Source organism: Coturnix japonica, chromosome 16 (assembly GCF_054131305.1).
Source record: "Coturnix japonica strain WE chromosome 16, WE-NBRP24, whole genome shotgun sequence".
Taxonomy (NCBI): domain Eukaryota; kingdom Metazoa; phylum Chordata; class Aves; order Galliformes; family Phasianidae; genus Coturnix; species Coturnix japonica.
The window spans coordinates 14,815,188-14,835,263 of NC_140678.1; the positions used below are offsets into that span (position 1 = coordinate 14,815,188).

The following is a 20,076-nucleotide window of genomic DNA, read 5'->3' on the forward strand; positions in this document are numbered from 1 at the left end:
TGCCTCTGGACAGACATGCAGTGACACTGAAGGTACACGTGCCCACAGCCACCAAGGGAGCGGTGCTGCAGCCCTGCGGGGAACAGGGACACCTACCTCCAGATGAGGTTGCTCTGAGCCTGGTCCAGCCAGGCCTTGAAAGCCTGTCTGGGCACCCACCACCTCTCTGGGCAAGACATCCCAGTGCCTCACCACCCTCCAGCCAAATCCTTCTTCCTCCCATCCAAAGCCAATCTTCCCTCTTTCTGCCTGAAACTGTTTCCCCTCCTCCTATCCCAAGTGACCCTGCTAACAGCTTTAGAAAGCCTTCATGCAGCATGAAAACATGCCTGTGAGCAAACAAGCAGAGAGAGCAGCAAGGATTGCTGTTGCACTGCCTCACGCCGCTCACTGCCCTCTCCTCCCTTACCAACCCCCCAAAATAAAGCGAACCCCCCAAAATAAAGCCCCCCCCCCGCCCTTCAATATATACTCAATAATAACACACACACCCTTTATATAGAAACCCAGAACGCAGCGTTGGGTGCGGCGCAGCGCCGGGGCAGGAAGCGCTGATGATGGGAGGGGGGGGCCATATACACTCATATGGGCCCGCCCCTAAGCTCTGCCCCCCTGCACGGAAGGACACAAAGTTCCCCTGTCGTGGCTGTGGGTGAACACTAGGGGGCGCCGTAGGCATAAAGATTGCCCCCCACGCCCCTTCCCCTTCAACCCAATTTGGTTCCAAAGAGACCCCCCCGCCCCCTGTTATGGTTTTGCAATTTGGTTGGTGTTGGTATTCCACATCAGAACACCATGCTAATAATGGGAGTAAAGGGGACAAGTTTTTTTTCTGTGACTGCCTTAATGGGCATGTGGGGAGGGGCACCGGAAGGGAAGTGAGGAAGGGGATGGGGTTGCTGGACCGGCTCCGTGCGAGGAGACAACGTGGTCAGAGCTTCCTGCCTTCCACAGCTCCATCGGTGAGATTTGGGACTTGGTATTCTCTTTGTTGAAACTCTCTTGTTGTTGTTTAGTGTTATTAGGTTATTAAACTGCCATTCGTTCTCAGATCACCTTTTTCCTCCCTCATTTTTTTGTTAGACCTAATCGCAATCTCCCTTCCCTTCCCCGTCTCCCTAAACGCACGTGGCCGGGCCGTGCCGGGCCGCGCCGCCGTGCCGCTAGAGAAAAGGGGGGGGGCTTTTGTTCCTGCTGCCCTAGGTTTGTGCCCACTGTCCCGGAGTGAGCTCTAGAGAGAACTCCGTGACATTTTTGGTGGAGAATGCGGGCAGAGCTCAGGGCAATGTTTTGGACAGTAATTAGTTTGTTTTTTTCAGCAGCCCTGTATGTAGGACTGATAGTCCGCAGGTTCCTGTGGTCCTGGCTTAAGGACTTCCTGATGTTGGGGGTAGGGGTAGATTTATTAAGCCGATGGCTGGCAGGGATAGAGATATCTGCCTGGCTCCCTTCCAGACTAACGAACATCACAAACACCGTGCTTGAACTGGCTCACGAATGCTCTGAATTCCTTAAGTATGACTGGGGTGTCAATTGGAATACTGTGTTGTTAGTCTCTCTAATTGCAGTAGTTTACTATAAATTGCAGAGAGACTTGCAAAGAATAGCGCAGAGAGACTCAGGAAAAGGGCCAGAAGCATCGGGATCCCCAGTATCAGGAAATCTCACCCCTGAACACCAGAGGGACCTTGGGAAATTAATAGAACCCCTGAGTGAGTGTGGGAGATCAGGGGGATCTCAGATCGAATGGCTTATGAAAAAGATAGAGAGTCTCGAGAATGAGATCCAAACCCTAAGGGGAAGGCAACAAGTTAATCCCAGCCGACCACAGGAAGCACCAGCATCAGTGTCAGTCGCCCCAGTGGAAGGCCAGAGATGGGAACGTGTGTCCTCACGTCTGGAACGGATGGAGGAAGTAGAGGAAGATCCGGGCGAGGGACCCTCCCCAAAACCACCAAGGAAGGCAACTCAGAAGACTAACAGACATGGAGAAGATAGTGACGATGAAGGCCAGAGATGGGAACGTGTGCCCTCACGTCTGGAATGGATGGAGGAAGTAGAGGAAGATCCTGGTGAGGGACCCTCCCCAAAACCACCGAGAAAGGCAACCCAGAAGACTAACAGACGCGGAGAAGATAGTGATGATGAGGGAAAAGTCACTGCTTCCTCTACTCGTAAACCTCTGAAAATTACTGAAATCCAAAGTGCGAGAAAGGAGTTTGCCCGACTCCCAGGTGAACGCCTTGTCACTTGGCTGCTCCGGTGTTGGGACAATGGGGCCTCCTGCATGTCCCTAAGCTGCGATGAGGCTCGTCAATTAGGAAACATTGCTCGAGACTCATCTATTGATAGAGGGATCAGCAGATGTCTCGATGGGGCCGCCAATCTCTGGGAGAGGATTCTATTAGCTGCAAAGGCAACCTGTCTTCTCAAAAGTGATTTGGAGCCTGTACTGGAAAAATGGAGTACAGCTGAGGAAGGTATCCAGTACCTGAGAGAAATGGCTGTGGCAGAAATGCTGTTCGATCCCACGTTTGTCCCTGGGGACCCAGAGGATTACCATGACCCAGAAAAGGTGAGCGGTACTCCGGAAATATGCAAGAAACTCATACGGTCAGCACCAGGGAAGTATTCCAGTGTACTATTAACGAACTCTAACAGGTATGATGAGCTGGATAGGAGACCTGAAATTTTTGAGCTCATCCTTTCACTGCAAAATATCGAATACTCACTACTGCCACACCGTACCACCATCGCAGCCATCTGTAAAATGGTGGATAGAATGGACCAAATGGAGAGAAGACAGGACAACATGCAGAAGAGCTGGTCTGCGGCAAGGAACTACAGTGAACCTGTGGCAGTCTCAGCTGTCAGACGCAAACGCACACCTGTCCGAGTGAAGGACCGCAGTGAGCCTATGTCACGTGGTGCCATGTGGAACTACCTGCGTGACCATGGAGAGGATATGAAGAAGTGGCATGACGAACCCAATTTTGTACTGCGAGCATGGGTAAGAAAATTACAAAAGAGGTCAGCCACTACTGAGGTTGCCTCTACCGCCTCAGACAACCAATAGAGGGGCCCTGCCCTCAGCCAGGGGGGGGAGAGGGATAATAGAGTGTATTGGACTGTGTGGATTCGGTGGCCTGGCACATCAGAACCACAAAAATATAAAGCACTGGTGGATACCGGTGCACAGTGCACTCTGATACCCTCAGGTTTCGAAGGGACAGAACGGATACATATACATGGGGTGACTGGGGGTTCGCAGGAACTGTCTGTATTGGAGGCCGAGATAAGCCTCACTGGTAGAGACTGGCAGAAACATCGTATAGTGACTGGCCAGGGGGCTCCTTGCATACCTGGAGGGGTGTTCAGTACACTTGGAATCGTTTGCCCCAGGGGTGGAAACACAGCCCGACCATCTGCCATGGGCTGATCCAAGCCACGTTGGAACAGGGCGGTGCTCCAGAGCACCTGCAGTATATAGATGATATCGTTGTGTGGGGTGATACAGCGACGGAGGTTTTTAAAAAAGGAGAACGGATAATCCAAATCCTCCTGTCTGCTGGTTTCGCTATTAAGCGAGACAAAGTGAAGGGCCCTGCCCAAGAAATCCAGTTTCTAGGGGTGAAATGGCAAGATGGGCGTCGCCATAGAGTGGATCTATCACATCCCCTATCACGCACCAGCCGCTGGTAAGATCGAGCGCCACAATGGTTTGCTGAAAACCACGCTGAAAGCGATGGGTGGTGGAACATTTAAGAACTGGGAGAAACATCTAGCAGAAGCCACCTGGCTGGTAAACACCCGAGGATCAGCCAACCGAGACGGCCCTACACAGTCCAACTCCCTGCGTACCGTGGAGGGAGACAAGGTTCCTGTGGTGCATGTAAAGAATATGCTGGGAAAAGCGGTTTGGGTCCTTCCAGCCTCTGGAAAGGGGAGGCCCCTCCGTGGAACTGTCTTTGCACAGGGACCTGGGTGCACCTGGTGGGTGATGCAGAAGGATGGGGATGTTCAGTGTGTGCCACAGGGAAATTTGATGCTGGGGGAGTACAGCCTGTGATTCCATGTGTGTATATATATATATATATATATCTGTATGTACATATGTAATGCATGTTAACTACTGTTCTGTTTATATGTTGATAAAAGTTAGGCATGATGTGATGATGTGTAATAAGGGGTGGAATGCTATGGTTTTGCAATTTGGTTGGTGTTGGTATTCCACATCAGAACACCATGCTAATAATGGGAGTAAAGGGGACAAGTTTTTTTTTCTGTGACTGCCTTAATGGGCATGTGGGGAGGGGCACTGGAAGGGAAGTGAGGAAGGGGACGGCGTTGCTGGACCGGCTCCGTGCGAGGAGACAACGTGGTCAGAGCTTCCTGCCTTCCACAGCTCCATCGGTGAGATTTGGGACTTGGTATTCTCTTTGTTGAAACTCTCTTGTTGTTGTTTAGTGTTATTAGGTTATTAAACTGCCATTCGTTCTCAGATCACCTTTTTCCTCCCTCACTTTTTTGTTAGACCTAATCGCAATCTCCCTTCCCTTCCCCGTCTCCCTAAACGCACGTGGCCGGGCCGTGCCGGGCCGCGCCGCCGTGCCGCTAGAGAAAAGGGGGGGGGCTTTTGTTCCTACTGCCCCGGGTTTGTGCCCACTGTCCCGGAGTGAGCTCTAGAGAGAACTCCGTGACACCCCCCCATTAACCTGGGGTCTTAGAGTGCCCCCACTGACTCCAAATACCTCCCCCAACCCACCCTATAGACCCCAAACCCACCCCACTGCACCCTAATCCCACCCCACAGCCCCCTAACGCCCCCCAAACCCACCCTAAAACCCCCAAAGTCCACCCCATAACCCCCGGATACCCCCCAAACCCACCCTATGGACCCGAAATCCACCCCTTAGCCCCCAAATACCCCCTAAAACCTACACTATAGACCCCAAACCCACCCCACTGCACCCTAATCCCACCCCACAGCCCCCAAACTTCCCGTATCACTTTAAAACCATTCCCCTTGTCCTATCACTATCCACCCTCGTAAACAGCCATTCCCCTGCCTGTTTATATGCTCCTTTCAAATACTAGAAGGCCACAGTGAGGTTTCCCTGGAACCTTCTCTTTTCCAAGCACAACAAGCCCAGTTCCCTCAACCTGTCCTCACAGGAAAGGTGCTCCAGCCCTCTGATCATCTTACTGGCCCCCCTTAGCATTATTTGCAATTCTCTTTTGCCTTCCTGCAAGCACACCTGCTTCAGGGCACATTTCATCCCACTGTTAGGCCTTGTAAGAAGCACTATGGCAAGTCCATATGCAGAAAACATTGGCATTCCATTCACTAACAGAGAAACTATTCTGCCCTTGCTCCTGACTCTTGTCCCTGCCTCCTCCTGCACTGGGCAGTGTTTGTGGGCAATGAAAGAAATACCCACATTCTGGAAAATACAGACAAAAAAGAAACAGGCAGAAAAGCGGCACTAATACTTTGTCACTGGTGGGAATCTCCACAGAAAGTGCTGTGCTAAAGGTGTGAAGTTAAGGGATCATCACTGTCACGATAAAAGTCACAGCATGGAAGATTTAGCGATGGCGTGCTGACTAGAAGGAAAAAACAACACTTACCTTGGAGCTTGTTCATTTTCTCTCCTATCATCGGATATCTTCTCATCATCTACGTAGCTCTGAGGTTGGCCAAAGCCTGTTGCCATGAGCTTTGCTAAACGCAACAGTGCTGTGGCTCAGAGGTATTACACCGGCACATAGCATAGGAGAACTCCATAACCCAAGTGTCGAGGGAAGAAGAAAGGGGAACTGTTACAATTAATTACGTTCACTAAATTGATAATTGTAGGCTTCTTGTCACACACTACTGCCTACAGCAAAACAGCACAGATGTTGACAAACGTGACAGGGATTTCTGCATACAAGCAACCACTCAAGGCTGAGCACTCTCTCCTGTCCCTTTGCCATGTCTAGAAAGACCCAGAAGAGCTCAGTGTTCTCTTGCTGTTAGTTTACATCCTCCAAGCACTTCCAAAGGCACGCTGCTCTGTAGAAAAAGCTGAGCTGCCCAGAAAGTTTGTGCAGGAAGAAGGCAGCAGTATCAGTGCACGTCATCCTGGGGGATCTGAATGCATTTGTGAAGAGAACAGGGAAAGAGGGAAGAGAGCAAAACCAACAGGCACTAGCACTGCTGCCCACAGGGGGCGGGGCTTGAGGCAGGGCCTGTGCCAGAGGGGGGCCTGGCACAGTTAGGGCCAGCTCAGGGCCCAGAGCAGAGGGGGAGCAGGCAGAGGCAGGGCCTTGGGGCCCAGGATGGAGGAGGACCAGGCACAGCTGGGGCCAGCTCAGGGCCCAGAGCAGAGGGGGACCAGGCACAGCTGAGGCCACTGCAGGGCCCAGGTGAGAGGGGAACCCAGCACAGTCGGGGCTGCTTTGGGGCCCGGCACAGCCAGGGCCTATCCCCCTTTTTTGCACATATGAAATGCTCCCAGCTGTGCTGCACAGCAGAACATCTTTCAATGGAGATGAAAGCCTGTGAAATGAAAGAATCCTTTCTTATTTCTTTCACATTTGTGTTTGTTGACTGCAGTTCCAACCAGGTGGACTCGCAGTGTCTTGCAAGTGCCACCTGGAAGCAGGTACAGACTGGAGACACAGCACCCTCAATGTCCAGGTGAGTAACAGCAGCCAAGGAGGCCTTTGGGCTCTGCAGGGTCCAAGTGTGGAGCATTACACACAGGAACAGCTGAGTATAAAGACAGTGGCAGAGCTGCAGAGCTTGCCATAGTAGGGAGGCACAGTGGCTCAGCTCATTTCCCACAGTAACACAGGAAATAAGAGCCATGAGGGAAATGCAGATGCCTTCTGCCCCCATCAGAGGGGAGGAATGAGCTGCACTTCCACAGAGACGTTCATTCCTCTCACAGCCACTCACACCTCAGGTGTGGAGGGACGAGCTGGGGCTGCTGGTGGCAGCTGTGGAACACTGCCATCTCTGGTGCTCCATCCTACCTTGGAGGTGGGCATGTAGAGCTGAGGACCTTTGTCACTGCACAAATGACTGCAAGCAGAGATGTAGCAGAGGGAACATAAAGCATTTAATAACTTATACAAAGCAATGAGTAATAGAAATGACAGTATTTCCAACCAAATATCCCCCATCCTAACAGTCATATCTGATCTCTACAATCCCACCCAAACAATTTCCCAGCCCCCTCCAATTCCTCCTCACTATCCCACCCCTGAATTTCCCTCCCCCAATTCCCACACAGTAATTGCCCACACTAATTACCAGTATGCAGGGCATAGAGAACACCTGTTCCTTGTGTGCAGACACCTGGAAAAAAAAGAAGTGGCAGGGAACTGGAGGTCTGTAGCAGGTTCTGGAGGCTCTGCATAGAACGTAACCCCAGACCACAACCCCATCAGCTGCTGGAGCAGCATCATCCCTGTCATTGGGGGATGTTGCCAGTGGTGGACAGGGATGCAGGGAGAAGCCACACCTTGGGAGACAGCTTGCCACGCAACCCAGTGCTGCAGGAACTTCCCTGGCGCCCAAGAGAGCAAGAGCAGTGTGCTCCTGAGGCCGGCCTGCTTTTCCAGTCCTTATCGCTCACAGTGAACATACAGCATGAAGTAACGGTGATGCCAGAGGAGTGGGAGCCTTGGGAGGACCCGCAGCGCCCACCTTTCACCAGCTCTGTCTGGGTAGAGGAAGGCTGCTGGCTGCGCACCGATGGAGATGCCAGTGATGAAGATGACAAGTGAGCGCCCTGCAGTGGGGTCATGTCGGCGCCCGCATAGTGGCCCGAGGTGGTAGTGGATAGACCGATAGTTATAAGGACAGGTTGTTTCAATAATAAATCGTTTCAGTTTGGTCACTTCAGTTTGGTCATTCACTCCTTTCCTTGAGGGCGAGATCTCAGATGCGATTTTAATTTTGCCAGTGAAAACGTGCAAGGCTTTGGCTTGGTTGAACGAGGTGTACTCCCACAGGGAACTCATCCCGATACTTCCATCACCCGCCCCTCATCCCGCCCTGCTCGGCCCTGGCTCTGCCCAGCTCCCCAGGCCGCGGCTGCGCGGAGGGCGGTGTGAGCGGGGAGCGCGTCCCATGCCGAGCCGACAGCCGCCCCATAGCCGTGCCGCCATGCTGCCCAACACTGGATAAGGCGACCTGGGCTTTCCTCCTTCCTTCGGCAGGGCCGTGAGCTCCGAGCCACAGGAGCTGCCGGGGCAGAGCTGGGGCCGGGGCCGGGGCCGGGGCCGGGCGGAGGGACAGACGCGTGCTCCGCAGCCCCTTGAGGGCGATGGGACGCGGGGTGGAGGCCGCGGCCGGGCACGGTGGCCCCGGAGCGGCTGGGTCGGACCCGGAGTCCCGCTCGGTGCTGTTTGCTCACGGGCCGAGCTGTGTGCACGTCCGGAGGGCAAAGTGCGGCTGTGGGTGTGCTGTGGAATCTGAATTGAGTGACTGCTGCGGCGTTATTTCTGCACTGCTAATGAACGGGGACATACGTTGACCTTATTCGTTCCCGTGTGTTGCAAGCAGTAGTCATGAGATCCTGTACGAGTGCAGAAAGCGCCCACGGTGCAGCCTGTGGGCTGCCCTGGTTGCGGCCGTGCCTGCTGCAAAAGGAGCCCACTTGCATGATTCTAACTCCCTGAACCTGTCCAGTTAACATTTCTCTTACCCCTTAGGCTGTTCAACCATCCAGACTATTATGTATTTACTTGGATACAAAAGTATTTTGAGAGATGGTAATGAAAGCCTTGCTAATGTGAATGGTGTCAGCTGTTATCACTTTGGCCTCAAATCCTTTCATTCTATCACAGAAGTCAATCAGGTTCACCAGGCTTGATTTTACCTACTGAGATTGATGATGCATTGGAACATGCTGCCCAGGGAAGTGGTGAAGTCACCATCCCTGGTAATGTTCAGGAAGGGTTTAGATGTGGCACTGAAGGACATGGTTTAGTGGCCATAGTGGGGATGGGTTGAAGGTTGGACTATATTGTCTTTTCCAACCTTCCAAGTTCTAAGATTACCTCTCATCTATGGCTAGTTTCTCATGTCCTGGTAAACCATGTTCCTAAGCAAGGCACTACCAGTGTCTGCTCTCACTGAATCACCCATGCCACTCAGCAACGCCTTTTCCTTGTTCATGCTCTTCCTACCCACATTATAGCAGATAAACAAGTTGCCACTGGCTTCCCTTGCAAGTCTCAGCTGCAGGTGAACTTTGGTTCTCCTCACACTGTGCTGATATGCTCATGCAATTTTCCCAGTTCCTTTTTATCTCACTGGTGCTTCCACTCTGTGTGACACCTTTGTACACAGGGGCTCAGTCACAAGTCGTTTGCACAGCTGTGTCAGCCTGCTGGTTGGTTGGACAGACTTGTGGGGATTTATTGGGTTAAATGCAGTTACTTGCAAACTGAGTTTTACTGTGAAAGCCTTAAGGAAAATCATGGTCATTTTTGAAAATCTGATTTTTGGCTCTTGTCTTTGGCACCCTGCATTGGGATTGTGATCCTGGACTTTGCCTTTACAGCGTGTTGAGCTACTGGTCCTCTGTGTTCAGAGGGCCAAAAGAATTAAATTACAGAGAGCTGCACTGAGTATCAAAACGTTAGAATTGGTTGGTTTTGTTGTTTTTAGAGGTCACTCCTTTTCTGCTTTTGGAGAATGCAGCAGTTCTGTTGTGGGCAGCCTTGGATTATTGTACAAAAAGTCTTCAGTGGTGGTGAAAGGCTTTTCTGTAGCTTTATCCATTTATTCTGTATTTTGGGTTTGTTTTCCTTGTAAAATGTTGAAGGCAGTTGCCTCTTGCTAAGACTGCAGTGATTGTTTTTGTCCCCAAAGACTGCAAGAAGTCACTGAGTTCCAGATTTTGCTTTGTTCCCCCTCTTGTTTCCCCTCTACCTCCTTCACATCTTCAGGAAACTAGCAGGCTGCACGCTCTTCATCACTGGTGCGAGCCGGGGAATTGGCAAAGCCATTGCTCTGAAGGCTGCCAGGGATGGTGCGAACATTGTGATCGCTGCCAAGACAGCAGAGCCCCATCCTAAACTATCTGGGACTATCTACACAGGTGCAGAAGAGAGTAAGTTGTAATCAGGGTGGGCTTCAGACTGTGGGCTGTATGTGTGTGTCATTGCTTAGTTCTTGCGTATGAGTGGGAAACTGCTCTGACTCTCCTAGCTCCCATTCAGCTTTAAAAGAATGAGCCCAAGTGCTTCTCCTGCCTCCCAGGAATTCTGTGAGGTATTGAAGTTTGATGTTAATGAATACACATGTGCATAAAGGTAAAAATGTTATGTTAATTAAAATGTGTGGTGAGCCATGTACATTCTCAGTGTTAGGATTTTGTTGTGGCATCCCTATTCATTATGCAGTATGTGAAAGAGTCAGAGTTTGAAAGGTGTAATTTTTAATGCATTCACTGAATGAGAAAATCTCAGTAGTCAGTTTGTGCAGTCTGAGAGACAAATTCTAAGTGTGCTTTTTTCTAATCACGCAGTTGAAGCAGCTGGAGGAAAGGCATTGCCATGCATCGTTAATGTGAGGCAAGAAGAGCAAATTATCAGTGCCGTGGAGAAAGCTGTGAAGACATTTGGAGGTATGCTGAGGGGCAGGGGAGTCTACCAAGCAGATTATTCAATGAAGAAGAAGAGGAAAGAACAGCCTAACCTGCTTTACTCCTGTTTTTTCTTATTTCACTGCTAATGTGAGGTGACTTACTTTAAAACCAGGGATTGATATTTTGGTGAACAATGCAAGCGCCATCTCTTTGACCGGCACTTTGGAAACAGAAACCAAGAAGGTCAATCTTATGATGGATGTCAACGTACGAGGAACCTACCTCACGTAAGTGCTGAGGCAAAGCCATTTTGACAAAATGTTTAATGCTGTCTCAGTTTGTCTGAGATCTTGGTGCAGAGAGTAATAATAACTAAACGCATATATACTGTATTATTTTTCAAATGTGGTTTTAAAACTGAGATAAATATGTGAGCAGAAGGTAAGAAATATGGGACTAGATGATTCTCTACACTGGTAATCTGGCTTGTTAGCACATCATGGTTTACTCCCTTTCCAGAACTATTACAAGGAGACTATTGCTTCCGAACATCTGGAATATCTGCTTTAGTAGAAGTTGCTGCACAGCTTGGAGGATGCAGCCCAGCTGTTAGACATGAATGCTATTCTTGAGATAAGTGAGATAGGACAGGTTTTTTTCTGTTCTTTTCATCAGTTAAATACTTGATTACAAGGGAAGGGTTTCAGCTCACCATTGGACCTTTGTGAAAGTGAAACTACTGCTCTGCTGTAGTGGTAAATGTTCTGTAAAATAAGAGATGACTATCTTGCTTGATTCCTCTCTTCCAGGTCTAAAGCGTGCCTTCCCCACTTATGGAAAAGTAAGAACCCCCATATCCTGAACCTCAGCCCACCTCTGAATATGAAACCCACGTGGTTCAAAAATCACTGTGGTAAGTAGCATCCATTGCCTTTGCTGTTATGTGTCGAGAAATGTGTGAGTAACTAATGACGTGTGCAGGAGCGCCAGCCAAGAATTCCAGATATTGTGTTTTTAGTGCTCACAAGAGACTGACAGGAATGGTTCCTCAGAGTGTTTTGCACTGAAAGAAAAGGTGAAAGAAAATTGTTTTCTGATAAAACACAGTACAAATCTCATGCCCCTGGCGTGGCCTTTATATTTCCAAGAAGGTTCTGCAGGTAAGAATTAAGAGTTTTTCATAGGATTTCTTAATACTACACCATGTTTTCTATTCCCAATAGAGATAGGAAGGCAAAATCTTTTTTTCTCTATGCTTCCACATTTGATTTGATAGCGATAAAGCTCATTGCTGTCTTTTTAAATAGAAATTATCTTTGAGGAGTGAAGGAGGCCCCAATTGCGTCTTTGGGCTAGAACATATGTTGCTCATCTTAAACCTGTGGATTATCTTTTAAACTTCAACACTTGGAACATGGTTAAACTCCTCTTGCAGGTCCATGTTCCTTCTCTGCAACATCCTCTTCTCAGAGTATACAAAAAGGATTTACAACGTGCTTTTTTCCTTTTTTTTTTCCCTCCCCAATTCAATACTCATGTAAAAGGGTCAGTTTGTATCTGAAGGGGGTGGTAGGAGCTGGGAGAGTTTCTGTACTCTAGGAAGATGATGCTTTGACCCCAGAAAGTTGATTTTTCCGTGACTTACATCCTTCAAAAGTAAAATTCTATGTGTAGACTAAATATGTATCCTACTAAATATGGGATTTTTGTGTGCTTTTTCTGGCCTACACAATTTCTAAATATGGCATGTCCATGTGTGTCTTGGGAATGGCAGAAGAATTTAAAGGAGAAGTTGCTGTCAATGCTTTATGGCCTAAAACAGGTGATTATTTTGAATTTTTGTGTTTTGTCCTATACAGGTGGTCTTATTTAGGACTGATTCAGAACACCGAGCACTTCTGTGTATTTTTTTGTGATCAAAGATGTTGCGTGGGTATTGGCTTTCTTTCCTAGTTCTCACTGTTGCCTTCCTATTTTCACTTAAACTTGCCTTCAGCCTGAGCACATTCTGCTTTTTCTCCTGTCTTGTCACTGCTCCTTTCAACATGACTCAAACTTTGGTTTGCACACCATCCCTGAGTAGTATTGGACATTTATGTTAATATTTAGAATCCCCAGCTAGTTAGATTGCCAGGAAATAGATGAAGCTGACAAGATATGTACCTCTGTAGATGTAAAAAAAAAAAAAGTTTGGGCTGAGTGGGAAATCAATTGCTTCTTCACACAACCATCCAACACTTCTTGCAAGTCACAGCACACTGAAGGGCCGCATAGCAGAAAAATAACTTGGTGTGCCCATCTTATACTAGCTCCAGTTTATTGTCCATGGGTCAGTGAGGACCAGGGCTGCTGTTGAAGGTTTGGTAGCTGCTGAACAAAGAGACCAGTGTCTTGAAAGCATTAGAAGCAGTAAGTGAGCTTTCAAAATTTGTATGTATCAGTGTTTCCTTGATGAAAACTGTTCATGTTCTGAAGTATAAAAGTTTGTAATGTTCAGTCTAGGAAGAAAAATGTTGTTTTGAAAGGTTTATCTGCCAAAACAAAAGTTAACTACTTTAGAGAGTGAGAGAGGTGACTTCTGTAGTATCTACATTACAATTACAAAGTTTTTAATTTAAAGAACATCACATATATGTGATCAGCTTCAATGCTGGAGATTGACACTGTGCTAGTATGGTTCTATTGGTTCATCCAGCTCCTTGAAACAAGAAAATATGCTGATAGTGAGATGTTACGAGCTCTCGATTTAACTAAAAGTGAAAGAGGTAGCCTGCCAAAAGGATGTAAGAGTGTGAATGAGTAGTAGAGGTACTGCAGGGTCAAAGTGGAAGATGCTGTATGTATGAATTAATGGAAAACCAGCAGCACTTTGTATGAAATAGATGGAAGGATGTGCAGATTGCAGGACAGTAGATAGTTTTTCATATCAGTCTTTGCCCATAGTTTTGCTATATTTAGAACAAAAATAATTGGCTGTAATGTGAAAGTAGAGGAGCATAAGCCAGGAAAAGTTTGAGTTTGTGCTATTGGGTTTCTCATCTTTAACTTAGAGTCACTTTGTTATCTCACAAGTTATTGTGGGTCTAAAATTGAGATTTTCAGTATGGTAATGGCTGCAGAAAATGTTAATTGCTGATGCACATTCACTTTGAGAAAGATAGTTGTCCTGTTAGTTTTTCATGTCCTGAATAAAGCCAGAGGAAGTCTTTGTGTGGAAAGTATTGATAGAAGCATTGAATAATATGAATATTACAAGGAGTTCTTCCCTTTATTCCTCTTTTGGTTCCTTTAATACTTTTCAAGTAAGGGAATCTTTACACTTTGAGGATTGTTTGCTGGTTGACCATTCTTCGCTGGTTGATGGTATTTCACAGTTTAGTCTTCTCATGATTTACTTTCATGTGAGAGGAGAATAAAGTTTATGCATTTGCCAAAGAGATGAGTATGTGATGTCATTAGTGTTAAACTTGTAATTTCCTGTCCTCTGAATTTTCCAGCCATACATACAGCTGCTATGGATATGCTGGGAGGATCCGGAATAGAGAAGCAGTGCAGAAAAACTGACATAATTGCAGATGCTGCATATTGCATTTTAACAAAGCCGAAAACTTTCACTGGAAACTTCATTATTGATGAAGTTCTACTGAGAGAAGAAGGCGTTAAGGATTTTGATGTCTATGCAATTGCACCAGGTAAAAGAGATCTTTAAAATGAGAAGCTTGCGAAGGAAGGAAGGCCATATGGGGAATATGGATATATTCCTTTGACTCAGTCAAAAGATGCTTTGCCTCACGTTTGAGAATGTGGATTCTGGGAAAGCACATAATAGTCCACTGAGGCTCTAATAATCAATGCCTATATAAATATATAAATATATATATATATATATATATATATATATATATATATATATATATATTTTAAACCCATTAGCAAAAAGAAAATAGACCTGCACCACAAGCGCATGTATTACTATTTACCAAATAGTGAGATAGTGTTTCTTCATCTTCAGATGTTTCTGACTGAATTTGTAAGAGGCTTCTGGGTCTGATTTTAAATGTACCAGAACCTAAACATGTCACCTCGTCTTCTTTCAACCTGTAGTTCATTTACTGGTAAATTGAGGTGCTGTTGCCTTCAGAATGGATTCCTGTTTGTGCTGTTCACCCTTACTTGGGCTTACTGTTATTGTTCAACTCCCCTTTAGGTCACCCTCTGATGCCTGACTTCTTCTTGGATGCTGAAACTGACATGACAGCCACATAATCAGAAGGCCGTGGAAGGGCAACATCTGCATGTACATGTCGATTATTTGTGATGATAATGAATGCCTCCTCTATTTCAAGTTACTTTTGGACTACATTCAAGCTATGTGGCAAAATCTATTGTATTTGGGCTGTTTGATTTATGGAAGTGACTTTAGTGTCTGCAACTTTCACAGTTCATAATCAGCACCTTGTTTTGAACAACCTTTTTGCTTTTTACCACCAGAGTTAAGTGGCATGAAGATTATGAGTAAATATTGCTGTAAAAAAATCACAAGCAATCAGCATATTTTGCAGGAGTGTTACATCTTTCTTGCAGTGTGAGAACTTGAGAAGCTTCTATTCCTACATGAAGTTCTCACAGTCGTACATGATGTGAATGTCTACAAGATGAAATAGAGAAGTTGTTTTTTTACAAAAGCATCAGGTTCACTTTTTCAGAATAGTGATGTTTCTATTGGAGGGCAAATAGGAATACTGAATATGTTTTATAGAAGTGCCAAAACAAATATAGGAAAGAAAGAGGCTAAGTTTGAAAAGAGCCCAGTTCCCTTGAAAATACTGTTTGTGAGTGCACACTTAGACTTTTCTGCCAGGAACTGATACTGCCAACTGCCCAGATCTCCAACACAGTAGCAATTCACTGAGTAGAATAATTATTTCCTGATACACTGACCTTCTGCATGGCTTTTAGGGGCTGCTAAGCATTACATGCCTTATAAATTGCAAATGCTCTTTCTTAATGTTAAATGAGCACATTCACTGCAGTGTAGAAAGTTGCTGATTAAAGTAGTGAATTGATTCACACCTTAGAAGCTTTTGCAGAAGAACTGCTGAAAACATATATATTCTTAGAAAGATAAGTGAGATAGAGCGTTCCAGCATTTTACAGAGAATCCATCTATTTCTTTTAGGTGCTTCACAGGCATCAGGTAGAGCCAAGCTTAATAAAGAATCAGCTTCAGCGGGGCCTGTTGCAGAAACATTCAGAGTTATTCAGGGAGAACTCAATAAAGAAACAGTGAAATCCACGCAGGGCGTCTTTCAGTTTGAATTGTCAGGTAAGACCATCACTTGTAAAATTCTCAAATGCTCACTTTTCTAGCAAGAGTCAGTCTGTATTTTCACATGTAAATACTTGTCTTTTATAACTGTTCTAGGAACAGGGACATCTTTGGGTGTGCTCTGTAAGATGCTGCCTTTCAGAGCCAACTTCAGCACATGTGGGATTTACCCTGCTGCTGTTGTCACAGGGAGATGCTTTCTGCATCAGCAGCATGTGCTGCTCTTTTGGGGACTGTGGTGTGTTTTCCTGGTGTTTCATTTCTGCTGTGTCACCCTGCTGGCCGTGCTGCACAGGGTCAGCATGGTAGTTCTGTTCCAAACCCCTTCTGCCTCCATCTCCACCAGCAGCCACTGCCTTGTCCCCTGACACTGTGGCATTGTGGGGCATCTGCTGGGGCTGACCTTGTCTGCACAGAGAGCGCGGGGCAGCTTCTGGCACAGCACCTCCAGCATGTCTAGCACGAAGATGGGAGAGAAAAGCAGGCGGGGGTAGCAAAGGGCAGGGCACATCAGTCCTTGTGGTGCTGCCACAGGTTCTCCCTGTTCCACTCAGGTGATGAAGGAGGCACTTGGTACCTTGACCTGAAAACCAGCAGTGGGAGTGCTGGGTTTGGGAAGCCTCCTGCAGCAGCTGATGTTGTGATGAGCATGTCGAGTGGCGACTTTGTGAAGATGTTCACTGGTGAGTAACAAACGGGTTTGGCAGAACTGAGGCAGCTCCTGGTGGCAGGAAACATCTTGTTGATGGATGAGCTGACAGGTGGTCAGCTTTGTGGTCTTGGAATTGGATGAGCTGTAGCTGGAAGTGCATGGCCTTTAAATTCCCTTCCAACGTAAGTCACTCTGTGAGTCCATGATTTTATAATAAAAATATCTACTGCTTTGTTCAGTAGCTATTGAACTTTTCAGAGTGTAGCTTCAGAAAGCATCCAGTCAATCTGTTGAACCTCTTTTCTGATGCTTTTACAGAAGAACTTGGTAGCAAAGTAACTACTATATGATATCACAATCTCCAGTTCCTTTCCTTTTCCTGATGATTCTGTGTCTTCTTTTTAGGTAAACTAAAGCCAACCATGGCCTTCATGTCAGGAAAATTAAGGATTAAAGGTAACATGGCACTAGCATTGAAGCTAGAGAAGATGCTGACACAGTTTAATGCTAAACTGTGAGGGAGAAGCTGTACCAGCAGAACATCCAGCCTTTCTTTTATAATAGCAATGCTACATTTTAAAACGATAATCTACTTTTTTCTCTTTTTTTTTGTGTGTATAACAACTGTGGATAAAATGCTGATCTGTTAGAGAAGATCTAATTTAGTTTTATTAAGACTGAAAGGTGTTTGTGATTAAACAATTCCTTCTTGAGAATACTTCTATTATGTAACTGGTGTTTTCCTTTCTTACACTCCTTTGGAGCAATGCAACACACCTGAAGTGGGTTTTCTTTTACATATTTGCTTGCATGCGTGCATGTCCCATAAGAAGTCTGGGAGGAGCAAATATCACCTTGCAGATCTTCACACAAACACACCCCCAGCCCAGACTGCCACAAACAAGGTAATCCCTCCCACAGCACCTGCGTGCAGCACCAGAAGGTTTAAACTACAACATGTTTACAGGCACATCACCTTCCCTCTTTAGCATGGAAAGAATGGAAACTCATGAGAAAAAGCACAAATGCTCTCTAAGGGGACAAGAGCACAGATCCTCCTCCTGGTTCAAGAGCACGTGCAAAGCCAGAGGTAGCAACCTCACAGTGTTGCCAACAGAACTGCTCAAAATGTAGGGCATTTTACTCCTAAGTATGTAGAGAATATTTCAAGACTTAGAATTTATTTTCTAACTCGTGCAATGGTCAAATAGTTTATAGTCTTCAAAGCCTGTGCTCAAACAAAATTATTTGTGCTGTAAAGGTTCCATCCCTGTTGAATTCTGGTAATAATACAGAGAATGTTGAATTCACTTATGCACTCTGCAGTCCCAGCGCCATGAAAAACATGAACGAACTTTCCTTTTGTGGTGACAGCTTGCCTGTGGCTGTGTGGTTGTTCCCACACTTGGCTACATTATGCAATACTGTATGTGTAATGCTGGTTGCAGCAGTGCAATCAGGAAGTATGCCTTAGGATTGCCAGGGCTGTTACATCTGGAAGGAGATGTAAGCAGATGTGGCTTGTTCTCATCTAGATAAGATGAAGAGTATTGAGGGGATAGTGCAAGAAAAAGAATCTTTCAAAAGCAGTCAAACAAGTGCTTTGCTGCATGACCTGAAAGGGTGATGGTACCAGATTGTCTTGGTGTGAGCACATGGTAAGATTTTTGTGTTAATAACTAAAGACCGTTAGATACGCTGCTGTTCTCTGAGCTGAATAAACATCAGCTGGCGGTACCTCATGTATGAGCAGAGGATGGGTGAGAAGGTGGTGTGTTTGGAAACTGGGGGTGGCTGGGATCTAGAAGATGCAGAGTGAGCTGACAAAAGGTAAAGGTTGAAAACAAAATGGGAAAAGAGTTTTGCCAGTTCCTCAGCCGGTGACCCTCCTGAGAACTGAGAGTGGGGAAAAATTAATCAGATGAAATTCCAGCTCCCTCCCTTGAAGACTGACAAAGATTTTAGAGGCACATGTTCATGTTGGACTACACCTCTTTTCCCCTATGAATAAAAAACCTTGCTGCCTCAAAAAACAGGGCACCTTACCCTTCTTTGATCCAGTCTTGCTCAGATCTGGAGGAGCTGGAGAGAGCTGCAGCATAAGTATTCACATGTAGTAGTACTGTTAAGCACAACCTGTAGGTGACAGCAGGGCAGCAGCACCTCCAGTGCTGTGGGCTGCTCATGGGTGTGTTGCTCAATTCTATGCAGCTGGGAGCTGCTTGCAAAATGCTGAATGTGCTGTGACCAGCACAGTGCAGAGCTTTTACTCTATCTCACTTTCTGCCTTCCCTCGGAATAATGCACCTACTCTATCACAATTGCATTTGTGTAAAAATGAATATTTGAAACCCGGTTCTTTTGGTTACTCAGCTGATCTCCATTCCCTTGTTAGTAGTCCTGTGTTTTTTTATGGCTTGCACCATCATTAGTCATCTGCCTGTGCTATAAGATTCTCCTTTATCTCTCGTTTGCCTACGCCATATTCAAGCATTTCCAGGAAAAGCTCAGGGTATTGAAATATCCTTGAGTGGTCTAAGTATTCTTTCAGAATATAGGAGGAAGGAATGTGCTTTAAGCACCCGCATCTAAGTAGCTTCTGCTACACTCATAAATTAGATCTAATCCAACACCTGTGAATAACAGCTCCCCTCTGCTTTATAGTTTAGCTGTTCTTTTGGAAACCTTAATTGTGAGTATTGTGTGAGAAACAATTGATGCAATTAGATTTGCTGGAAAGAATAACGACTGTCACTTCCTTTGGAACAAGAGGAAGTACACCATTTTGTGCTTTTTCTGTCTAATACAACAGCACATGTGAGATAAGTAGTGACTAGATCTAAGGGAAGACATGTAATATGTTCTCTCCACAAATAATTCAGCTTCAGCAGATCCACTGCAGTTAAATTTTCTAAGGTACCTCAAACGAGATCAAGGCTTGGCTTTTCAAAAGATGCGTTTGCGTGTGGGAGGGAACCTCTGAATGTTGTGCAATGAGCTGCAGCCTCTCTTCAGCCCCTAAATTAATGAAGATCCGTGTAAGTATGTTCAGCACACAATCAAAGTGCTGCCAAAACAGTCCCATTTAATGCAATTATCAGCTACTTTGCACTGTCCGTGCTTTCCCTTTGTTGGCACCTACAACACAATGCTGTCACAAGGGGAGCATGCAGGCACACAGCCCTTGGCAGCCCTTCTACATGATGCTGGGCAGAGGTGAAAATACAAAGAGGCTCAGTGAGGCAGGCACAGAGTGCCAGTGTCAGGTGCTCAGGTGGGGCTATGGGCATTCTGGGGACCTTCCCTGCCCAGAAAGTGTCTTTTTTGGCTCAGTGAGAGTGTTTTGAAGGCCCTCCAGGAAAGCATGATTTGGGAGTGGAAGATTGGTATGTCATGCTGGTCACACATCCATCCTAGTGCAGAACAGAGAGCATTCATTCACACTCCTACTACTGCTCCTTTAAGCTCTCCTACAGACTGCAGTTCTGATTTACCAGCAGTCA

At 46.4% G+C, this 20,076-nt stretch overlaps 1 pseudogene across 1 annotated transcript; it reads left to right on the forward strand.

The window, feature by feature from the left end:
• Nucleotides 1–8,125: 8,125 nt before the first annotated feature.
• LOC146758283 (hydroxysteroid dehydrogenase-like protein 2) lies at nucleotides 8,126–17,291 on the forward strand (annotated as a pseudogene). Its single transcript, XR_014934916.1, has 12 exons — nucleotides 8,126–8,153; nucleotides 9,894–10,115; nucleotides 10,533–10,631; nucleotides 10,765–10,879; nucleotides 11,402–11,504; nucleotides 12,315–12,414; nucleotides 14,090–14,284; nucleotides 14,800–14,885; nucleotides 15,372–15,387; nucleotides 15,772–15,918; nucleotides 16,476–16,604; nucleotides 16,979–17,291. The product of XR_014934916.1 is annotated as a hydroxysteroid dehydrogenase-like protein 2 (transcript).
• The last annotated feature ends 2,785 nt before the right edge of the window (nucleotides 17,292–20,076 follow it).